At 46.3% G+C, this 10,971-nt stretch overlaps 1 long non-coding RNA gene across 1 annotated transcript; it reads right to left on the bottom strand.

The window, feature by feature from the left end:
• Positions 1-1,335: 1,335 nt before the first annotated feature.
• LOC138369622 (uncharacterized) lies at positions 1,336-2,760 on the bottom strand. The gene is made up of 2 exons (XR_011229896.1): positions 2,447-2,760; positions 1,336-2,058 (listed from the first exon to the last, which is right to left on the bottom strand). It is a non-coding gene; the product is annotated as an uncharacterized lncRNA (long non-coding RNA).
• Positions 2,761-10,971: the final 8,211 nt, after the last annotated feature.

Genomic DNA, 10,971 nt, shown 5'->3' with positions numbered 1-10,971 from the left:
TATCATTTCATAAGAAAAAAAATAAAGAAAATATATTAATTTAGGAAAACTTTGCTTATTAGGCAAATCGGGCCTTGCATAGTAGGCTGAGAAGTGCGTTCTGGCTATTAGGTACGACATATATATATATATATATATATATATGTCGTACCTAATAGCCAGAACGCACTTCTCAGCCTACTATTCAAGGCCCGATTTGCCTAATAAGCCAAGTTTTCATGAATTAATGTTTTTTCGTCTACCTAACCTACCTAACCTAACCTAACCTAGCTTTTTTTGGCTACCTAACCTAACCTTACATATAAATATAGGTTAGGTTGGGTTAGGTAGGGTTGGTTAGGTTCGGTCATATATCTACGTTAATTTTAACTCCAATAAAAAAAATTGACCTCATACATAGAGAAAAGGGTTGCTTTATCATTTCATAAGAAAAAAATTATAGTAAATATATTAATTCAGGAAAACTTGGCTTATTAGGCAAATCGGGCCTTGAATAGTAGGCTGAGAAGTGAGTTCTGGCTACTAGGTACGACATATATATATATATATATATATATATATATATGTCGTACCTAGTAGCCAGAACTCACTTTTCAGCCTACAATGCAAGGCCCGATTTGCCTAATAAGCCAAGTTTTCATGAATTAATATAATTTCTCAAAATTTTTTCTTATGAAATGATAAAGCAACCCATTTCATTATGTAAGAGGTCATTTTTTTTTTATTGGAGTTAAAATTAACGTAGATATACGACCGAACCTAACCAACCCTACCTAACCTAACCTAACCTATCTTTATAGGTTAGGTTAGGTTAGGTAGCCGAAAAAGTTAGGTTAGGTTAGGTAGGTTATTTAGTCGAAAAGCAATGTATTCATGAAAACTTGGCTTATTAGGCAAATCGGGCCTTGCATAGTAGGCTCAGAAGTGAGTTCTGGCTACTAGGTACGACATATATATATATATATTATTATAGACTGTGGGTTGGTTGGTGTTGTCGTCGTCGATCCTTCTCTATGGACAACCCAACCCACAACTCGGCAGAGTGCTTATACTAGGAGATCACCCTTGGCGCTTCTGGCTCTTGGAGAGGGGCTCAACGTCACACGTTTAGGGGATGCGGCTCCAACACTTAGCCTCGTTGTCACGTGCACACACCCGCTCGAGCCGCTGTGACTCCCCACTCTCTCCTTATGAGATATGATCTCCTCAATCCCCTAGGACTTACTAGTATTACCTCTTACCCTGTCCACAGCAGTGGTTCTTGGCTCTTTCTCTCTCTCTCTCCTTCTTCACTACTTCCTGGGAAGCCTCACTAGGACAAGGGCAAACACCAGCAAATTGTGACACATTTACTGAACAAAGCACATACACGATACATACACACATATAATAATAATGAATCCTATACTCTATAATATCACAATCAGGTTGCACTCCAATACCATCAGAACTCTATTATCAGCTTATCAAGTGGTATCCTATCTCCTGGTTCACCACCTGATACTATTAACCTCCTCAAGTTGGTCAAGCCTACACACTGTTGCACCATCAACAAGATAACATATATATATAGAAAATCAGCATTTGAATGCAATAACATATACCAGTATAAATGTTCATTGATACTTCAGTATAAAAAACTCCTTGACATAAGGATGCCAACAGTCACTCACCTCTCACTGCGTCTTGCACGCTACTGACAACCAAACACTATCAACTCCCTATAAGTAATCCACCAGAACTTCCCCCTTCCACCTCTGGAAGTTCACTACCCTAATATCCTTAGGTTCTTCCGGGCTTCACTACCAGGATCCTCTGCAGCTCCTCCGGGCTGCTATCATGAAGTTTCCTTGTGCAACTACGGTGCTTCACCCTTCTGTTAGGTTCTTCCACAGCTCTCTTGGCTGCTACACCACCTCTACAGAAGCACGTGACACTCCTCTTCACTGCTGCTTCTCCTCACAGCTCGAGGTCCTCTGCTCCACTACCTTGGAGTCTCATCAGCTACATCATCTGCTGGCTTCGAAGTTCTCATCAACTTCTTCCCCAAAGACAAACCTGCAACCCATCGACACTCCAATAAAATGTTCCCCTTTAACACATAAACAAAAATAACCACACAATATGCTTGCCTCAAACCTCTATCTGTCCTCTACATACAGTGAGAGTGGACTCCCCCGTTTTGGGCGGGTCCATACTCCACCTCGCCGGGCGGCGGTCCTCACTCACTGGGAGGGTCTTCCTCCATCCGGAGCCAGGCTCCCTCAGTCGTCGGTCAGAGCTCAGAGGGGACGGACGTCGCTCCGTGCTCCTCCCTCTTCACTCTACTATTTCAGGCCTTCTGCCTTATTAAAACATGTCTAACCTATAAATAAACATCGCTACTGTCGCTGGGCACACGACCAACTACAAACAATCACTATGAACTGGCGTTTATCGTGCTTACCACAGATTAATTGGTCGAGGGCGCTTTCCCTCTGACGGCGTCTGGTCAGGGCGCTCCACACAGCCCACAATAATGCTTCTGGGCGATTTAATATCTGCTCGTCGACCAGGACTTGAGACCACAACGTTCCCAGCTCGATTCCACAGCTGGTACGTCCGCACACTTCTCTTCTCTTCGAGATATATCACTAGGGGTTCCCTTCTGGCGGGAGCTCAAACGGAGCGCGGCTTCCCCCTGCGATGTCTGGCACTCAAGTGAGGTCAAGGTCCTCCGGAAGCGAGCCTCACGCCTCCAGCAAAATGTCCACATCTCCTAGCCAGTCATTTATCTATTTTCTCTTCATTGCCCATAATCTCAAACTGTTATACATATCCAAGCAACTATTTTACATATGCGTTATCACCTCAATACTTGCTAGACCTTCTAGTTAGGTCAGGCTTGCTGAATAACTCTCAAGAAGGGAGACTCGTTTCTCCTGCAGGCTGAGATCATAACACTCCCCTCCCCTTATTTTGAGAGTTATTCTAGTGGCTAGGCTCGAGATAACGCATCAGCCACTACATTGTCTCGCCCTCTTATGTGCGTTATCACCAGGTCATACTCTTGGAGCGATAAAAACCATCTGGTTAATCTCTGGTTTGCATGCTTCATTTTCTTCAGGAAAACTAGGGGATTATGGTCTGTATACACCGTTACTGGGTGTCCTCCCCCACTCACATACACTTCAAAATGTTTCAATGCCATCACCAGGGCCAAAGTCTCTTTCTCGACTGTACTGTACGACCTCTGGTGCTTAACGAACTTCTTCGAGAAGAAGGACACGGGGCGGTAAATTCCATCATTCTGCTGCGTCAGTACAGCTCCGGCCCCTATATCACTGGCATCTACAAATAACGTAAATGGCGCTTCAAAATCTGGCGACACTAGTACAGGTGCCCCAGTCAACAGTCTTTTGGTCTTCTCAAACGCTTCTTGTGCTGTTCCATTCCACTCCCACTTCTTGCTCTTTGATAGCAAACTCGTCATAGGAGCGGCTATGGTGGAGAAATTTTCACAGAACTTCCGGTAATATCCAATCATACCGAGGTATCTCAACAATTCTTTCTTACTCCTGGGCACCGGGAAGTTGTCAATGGCCTCCACCTTTGTTCTTACCGGAGCAACCTCGCCTTGCCCTACTATATATCCAAGGTACTCCAGGCGGGCTCTCCCGAACTCGCTTTTTGCCAAGTTGATCGTCATGTTGGCCTTCTCCAAACGATCGAACAAATCTAAAAGTCGATCCACGTGATCCTTCCAGGAATCAGCGAACACCACAATATCATCGATGTACACTGCACATCCGGTCGCGCCTTGTAATACCTGATTCATTACTCGTTGAAAACAACTACCACTATTCTTCATTCCGAACGGCACCACTTTATATTGGTACAAGCCGTCGGGAGTCACGAACGCTGAGATCCTCTTGGCCTCCTCAGACAGGGGAATCTGGTAGTATCCCTTCAACAGGTCTATCTTCGAGACATACCGTGCACTCCCAATCCGATCTATGCAATCGTCAATGCGCGGTATCGGAAACGAGTCAGCGACCGTGAGTGCATTCACTTTCCTATAATCGGTACAGAACCGGTACGTGCCGTCACTCTTCTTCACGAGGAGGCACGGCGAACTCCAGTCACTGTCGCTAACCTCTGCCAAGTCGTTATCTAGCAGATACTTTACTTCTGCTCTCATTGCCGCTGCTTTCTCCGGGTTAACTCTGTAAGGGTGCTGCTTGATGGGCTCAGCACTCCCCACATTCACTTCGTGCACCGTTCCGCGGTGTCTTCTAGGCACGTCCGTGAATAACGACTTATTCCTCCGTAGGATCTCCACTAGCTCCTGGCGTTGGTCATCCTCCAAATGACCCAGACGCTCACCTATCTTGGCCAGGCTTTCTGTATTTGATATCTTCGCGCCATCGGCCCTCTCTAACTTACAGTTCTCCTCTTCTATTCCTTTGCCGTCTCCTCCACACAGCACCGTCGCCTGCAATGGGGTTTCCATCGGTTCTTCATCGCCTAGAGGCTTATCTCTGTCATAGTACCTCTTTATCATGTTCACGTGGCAAACCTGTGACTTCCTCGGACGATCTGGCATGTGGATTACATAATTCACATCCCCTAATGCCTTCTGGATGGTATATGGTCCACAAAATCTCGACTCGTATATACTTCCTTTTACCGGTAGCAGACTAACACCTGATCTCCTTCTTGAAATTTCCTGCCCTTCGCCTTCCTGTCGTGGTACCTTACCATCTCTGCCTGGGATGTCCTCAAATTTTCCTTGGCCAAATCTCTGGCCCTAGAGAGTCGCTCTCTAAAGGTCTTCACATATTTTCCCACATCCACCTTAGGCCTATCCACGGTGAGCTGCTCCTTCAGCGCGCCCACTGGGCTCCTCACGGAGTGTCCGTACACCAGTTGAAATGGGGTGAATCCGAGTGATTCTACTACCGCATCCCTGATGGCGAACAACACGGATGGTAATGCCTCGTCCCAACTACTCCCTTCCTCAGCGCAGTATATCCTCAACAAGCTCTTTAGCGTTCCATGGAAACGCTCCAATGCTCCCTGCGACTGAGGGTGATACGGTGACGAGCGCACTTGCTCTACTCTCCATCCTTTCACAGTTTCCCTAAACAACTTCGACTGGAAGACACTCCCCTGGTCCGTCTGGATAACCTTGGGCATTCCTACCCACGCAATGTAGTTCTGTAGTCTATCCAGAACGGCTCTCGACGTCACTCTTCTCAGAGGGATTGCTTCAGGGAAACGGGTGGCCGTGCACATTATGGTCAGTAAGTACTCGTGGCCTTTTCTGGTCCTCGGCAACGGACCTACACAGTCTATCAAGACTCTCTCAAAAGGCTCGCCAAATGCCGGTATGGGCTTTAAGGGTGCCTTTGGTATAGCCGGAGCCGGCTTACCTGCACGTTGGCACGCCAAACATGTCCTACAATATTTCTTTACCTCCTTCCATACGTTCGGCCAGTAGAAGTGCTCCTGCACCTTATTTAAGGTCTTCTTCACCCCCAAGTGCCCTGCCATATCTACGGAGTGGGCTAGTTCTAACACAGCCGCCCTAAACTCCTTCGGCACTAACACTTGGTGCTTCTCCAACCATACCTTATCTGCGCCGGCTTTGTCCGGTCGCCATTTCCTCATTAGTACATCATCGTCCAAGTAGTAATACACGGGGGACTCCGGACATGAATTTCCCCCTTTTGCCTCCCTGATTAGATCTATAAACTCCTCTTTCTGAGCCCTAATCAGGTCCGCTCGGTTCACGCTGAACTTTTCAGGTAGGGTCATTTTCACTTCCTGTCTCCTCGAATCCTCATTCTTCTGAGCTCGATCTTCGTCGAACAGCCCAGACATGTCCATGTTGACCTCCTCCCTTGGTGGAGTCGACACTGCCATATCATCTCCAATGTCTTCCTCGGCGGCTACGTCCGACTCTGTCACTACACAGGCCGGGTATACGATGACTTGACTGTCCTCTGCCTCATCTTCAAGGATGCTGGCTAGATCTGTCTTGTCCGGCGTTCCACTTGTACCGCGGTCCTTCTGGTTCACCTCCGGCACAGCTTTTACTATCAGCTCTGGCAGCACCTTGGACCCACACAAGTCGTTCCCCAGGATCACTTGGACTCCTGGAACAGGTATGTTGGGGCACACTCCCAACATCACCTCCGCCGACAAATAATCTGACTTCAACTGGACAGCACATACGGGCATGTCACTCTTAGACAACAACCCATGAACCTTTATCCTCCTACTGCCAGCTAACAGTCGATCATTTCTTATTAGGCCTCTCAGAATCAAGCTCTGATTGGCTCCAGTATCCCTGAGGATACTAACCTCCACCTCGGGTTGACCTTCTATGCCGACCCAACCTTTACTAATGAACGGCCTATACCGCTCGTTCATCAAATCTACCTTCTGTGGTTTGTCTTGTTGTACATCAATGTACTTCTTCCGGGGATCACATGTCGTCAGGGTCACGACTCTCTTGCCCTGCCGACAATCTCGCATCATGTGACCTGATCTGTTGCACTTGTAGCATCTCATTTGGGAGAAATCTCTCCTATACGCCCCCGAGTAGCTCTGACTCTGCCCACTCGTATTGGAGTTCCTCGGGCCAGATGTACTACTCATACTCTGTGGAGCTTCATTGGACTCTTGTCTCCTCTGCACACTTTTATTTTCCTGCTTACCTCCAGCAGGCGGACTCGGCAACTTTCCTTCCTGGGGCTTAAAACTAGCTGGTCTGCTTGTCTGCCCCCCAAAACTTCTTCCTCCCCAGACTCCACTGGGTCTGCTATTGCTGCGTCTCGCCTCGCTTCTCACTCTGTTCTCCCTTAAGCTCTTGTATGCTTCAGTAATCATATCCGCCCTATCTGCGGCATCTTTCACCTCCTTTATCCCTGCTTCTTGGATCTTGAACTTTGTTTCGGGATGCATCATCTCCAAGAACTTCTCCATGACCATCAGTTGCTTCAGGTCAGCGTAAGATCCAACTCCAGCAGCCTCAATCCACTTCTGGAATCGTCTTTCCAGATCTCTTGCTGTCTCAGCAAACGTACACGCTCCAACTTTGATCATCTCTCTGAAGCGCTTCCTATAAGCTTCTGGGGTTAACTGAAACGAGCGCAATATGCTGCTCTTTACTGTGGCGTAATCCTGGCACTCTTCCAGTGACAATTGGGTGTATGCCTCCCTGGCTGCACCGGTCAATCTTAACTGGACCAGCTGGGCCCATTCCTCCTGTGGCCACTCCTTGATGCTGGCTACTTTTCAAAGTGCTCGAAAAGCTCTCTGCCTCTTCGGGAACAAACAAGGGAATGTCCTTCTCCCTAACCCTAACATCTGGTGGGTGTGATACCTGGGTGGTGCTCTCTGGCAACCCATGTTCAATCCTTTGCTCAGCCAAGGTTCTATTCGCTTCTATCTGCATTTGTTTTGTTCTCTCTTTTTCTTTTTCGACCTGGGCTTTTTCTTTTTCTTCTCCTGTTCCAACTCCAGTTCTCTTATTCTGGTTTTCTCTTTTTCTTTCTCCACCTCTAGTCTTGCTTTCTCTTTTTCTATTTCCAGTCTGGTTTTTCTTTTTCCTTCTCGCTTCATTTTTCATCTGGAGTTCTAATTTCATCTTTTCCAGCTGGAACTGTCTCTCCTTGTCCTCACGCTGCATCTGGAGCTCTAACTGGAATCTCTCCAAGCTCCTATTCGGCTACTCCTGCTACTGCGGCTACTCTTGCTGCTCCTACTCGATCCCTGGGATCTCACGTCATCCTGCCCATCATCCTCCTTTCTACTTTCAGCTCCTTCCTGGGCTCCTTGTTCTGCCGCTTCACTTCTGGCTCTCAACTGCCTCAGGATCTCATCCTTCATCCCAGCTACTTTAGATGCTTTCAACCTAATGCCACATTTTTCTGCTATTTGTTTCAATTGATCCCTCGTGCAACCTTCCAAGTCCTCAGGCTTGCCTGACTCCACAAATGCTTGCACCTTATCCATCTTTGTCCTGTGAGTCTTCCCAAGAGAGAGAGTATACACCTGCGGTCACACAGTTTATTTCAGCAAGGGTGTACAAATCCACTCTTGGACAGGGTGTGGGTGTGTCAGTTCACTCTCCCGGACAGGCCCCCAATTTATTATAGACTGTGGGTTGGTTGGTGTTGTCGTCGTTGATCCTTCTCTATGGACAACCCAACCCACAACTCGGCAGAGTGCTTATACTAGGAGATCACCCTTGGCGCTTCTGGCTCTTGGAGAGGGGCTCAACGTCACACGTTTAGGGGATGCGGCTCCAACACTTAGCCTCGTTGTCACGTGCACACACCCACTCGAGCCGCTGTGACTCCCCACTCTCTCCTTATGAGATATGATCTCCTCAATCCCCTATGACTTACTAGTATTACCTCTACCCTGTCCACAGCAGTGGTTCTTGGTTCTTTCTCTCTCTCTCTCCTTCTTTACTACCTCCTGGGAAGCCTCACTAGGACAAGGGCAAACACCAGCAAATTGTGACACATTTACTGACAAAGCACATACACGATACATACACACATATAATAATAATGAATCCTATACTCTATAATATCACAATCAGGTTGCACTCCAATACCATCAGAACTCTATTATCAGCTTATCAAGTGGTATCCTATCTCCTGGTTCACCACCTGATACTATTAACCTCCTCAAGTTGGTCAAGCCTACACACTGTTGCACCATCAGCAAGATAACATATATATATAGAAAATCAGCATTTGAATGCAATAACATATACCAGTATAAATGTTCATTGATACTTCAGTATAAAAAACTCCTTGACATAAGGATGCCAACAGTCACTCACCTCTCACTGCGTCTTGCACGCTAATGACAACCAAACACTATCAACTCCCTATAAGTAATCCACCAGAACTTCCCCTTCCACCTCTGGAAGTTCACTACCCTAATATCCTTAGGTTCTTCCGGGCTTCACTACCAGGATCCTCTGCAGCTCCTCCAGGCTGCTATCATGAAGTTTCCTTGTGCAACTACGGTGCTTCACCCTTCTGTTAGGTTCTTCCACAGCTCTCTTGGCTGCTACACCACCTCTACAGAAGCACGTGACACTCCTCTTCACTGCTGCTTCTCCTCACAGCTCGAGGTCCTCTGCTCCACTACCTTGGAGTCTCATCAGCTACATCATCTGCTGGCTTCGAAGTTCTCAGCAACTTCTTCCCCAAAGACAAACCTGCAACCCATCGACTTCCAATAAAATGTTCCCCTTTAACACATAAACAAAAATAACCACACAATATGCTTGCCTCAAACCTCTATCTGTCCTCTACATACAGTGAGAGTGGACTCCCCCGTTTTGGGCGGGTCCATACTCCACCTCGCCTGGCGGCGGTCCTCACTCGCTGGGAGGGTCTTCCTCCATCCGGAGCCAGGCTCCCTCAGTCGTCCGCAGAGCTCAGAGGGGACGGACGTCGCTCCGTGCTCCTCCCTCTTCACTCTCTATTTCAGGCCTTCTGCCTTATTAAAACATGTCTAACTATAAATAAACATCGCTACTGTCGCTGGGCACACGACCAACTACAAACAATCACTATGAACTGGCGTTTATCGTGCTTACCACAGATTAATTGGTCGAGGGCGCTTTCCCTCTGACGGCGTCTGGTCAGGGCGCTCCACACAGCCCACAATAATGCTTCTGGGCGATTTAATATCTGCTCGTCGACCAGGACTTGAGACCACAACGTTCCCAGCTCGATTCCACAGCTGGTACGTCCGCACACTTCTCTTCTCTTCGAGATATATCACTAGGGGTTCCCTTCTGGCGGGAGCTCAAACGGAGCGCGGCTTCCCCCTGCGATGTCTGGCACTCAAGTGAGGTCAAGGTCCTCCGGAAGCGAGCCTCACGCCTCCAGCAAAATGTCCACATCTCCTAGCCAGTCATTTATCTGTTTTCTCCTTCATTGCCCATAATCTCAAACTGTTATACATATCCAAGCAACTATTTTACATATGCGTTATCACCTCAATACTTGCTAGACCTTCTAGTTAGGTCAGGCTTGCTGAATAACTCTCAAGAAGGGAGACTCGTTTCTCCTGCAGGCTGAGATCATAACAATATATATATATATATATATATATATATATATATATATATATATATATATATATATATATATAATATATATATATATATATATATATATATATATATATATATTAGTATATTTTGGTAGCAGTCTTTCCTGTAGACATATATTATTAAATATGACCGAAAAAGTAAAATTAATAATTCTAACACGAATTTTCTCAATCTTTCGTACATTACGCTTCACTGTTGGAGGTAAATCAAAAATCACTTCTCCAAATTCATTTTTATTTCTAGTCTGACGCGACACGGGCGCGTTTCGTAAAACTTATTACATTTTCAAAGACTTCACAAATACACAACTGATTAGAACGTATCTCTGATTTTATATCTACATTTGAGTGAGGTGGTAAGGGTGATGTGGCATTAACACAAGACAGAACAGGAGGGGATATTAATAGGGTATTAAAAGTATCAACACAAGACAGAACAGAAACAATGGGTATTGAATAGAAGTGTTTGTAGAAAGCCTATTGGTCCATATTTCTTGATGCTTCTATATTGGAGCGGAGTCTTGAGGTGGGTAGAATATAGTTGTGCAATAATTGGCTGTTGATTGCTGGTGTTGACTTCTTGATGTGTAGTGCCTCGCAAACGTCAAGCCGCCTGCTATCGCCGTATCTATCGATGATTTCTGTGTTGTTTACTAGGATTTCTCTGGCGATGGTTTGGTTATGGGAAGAGATTATATGTTCCTTAATGGAGCCCTGTTGCTTATGCATCGTTAAACGCCTAGAAAGAGATGTTGTTGTCTTGCCTATATACTGGGTTTTTTGGAGCTTACAGTCCCCAAGTGGGCATTTGAATTTTGGAGAAGTGATTTTTGATTT

The sequence above is a fragment of the Procambarus clarkii genome, chromosome 4 (genome assembly GCF_040958095.1).
Source record: "Procambarus clarkii isolate CNS0578487 chromosome 4, FALCON_Pclarkii_2.0, whole genome shotgun sequence".
NCBI classification, from domain to species: Eukaryota; Metazoa; Arthropoda; class Malacostraca; order Decapoda; family Cambaridae; genus Procambarus; species Procambarus clarkii.
Note: the sequence above shows the minus strand (reverse complement) of the source record. Positions and strands in the feature narration are given on the sequence as shown.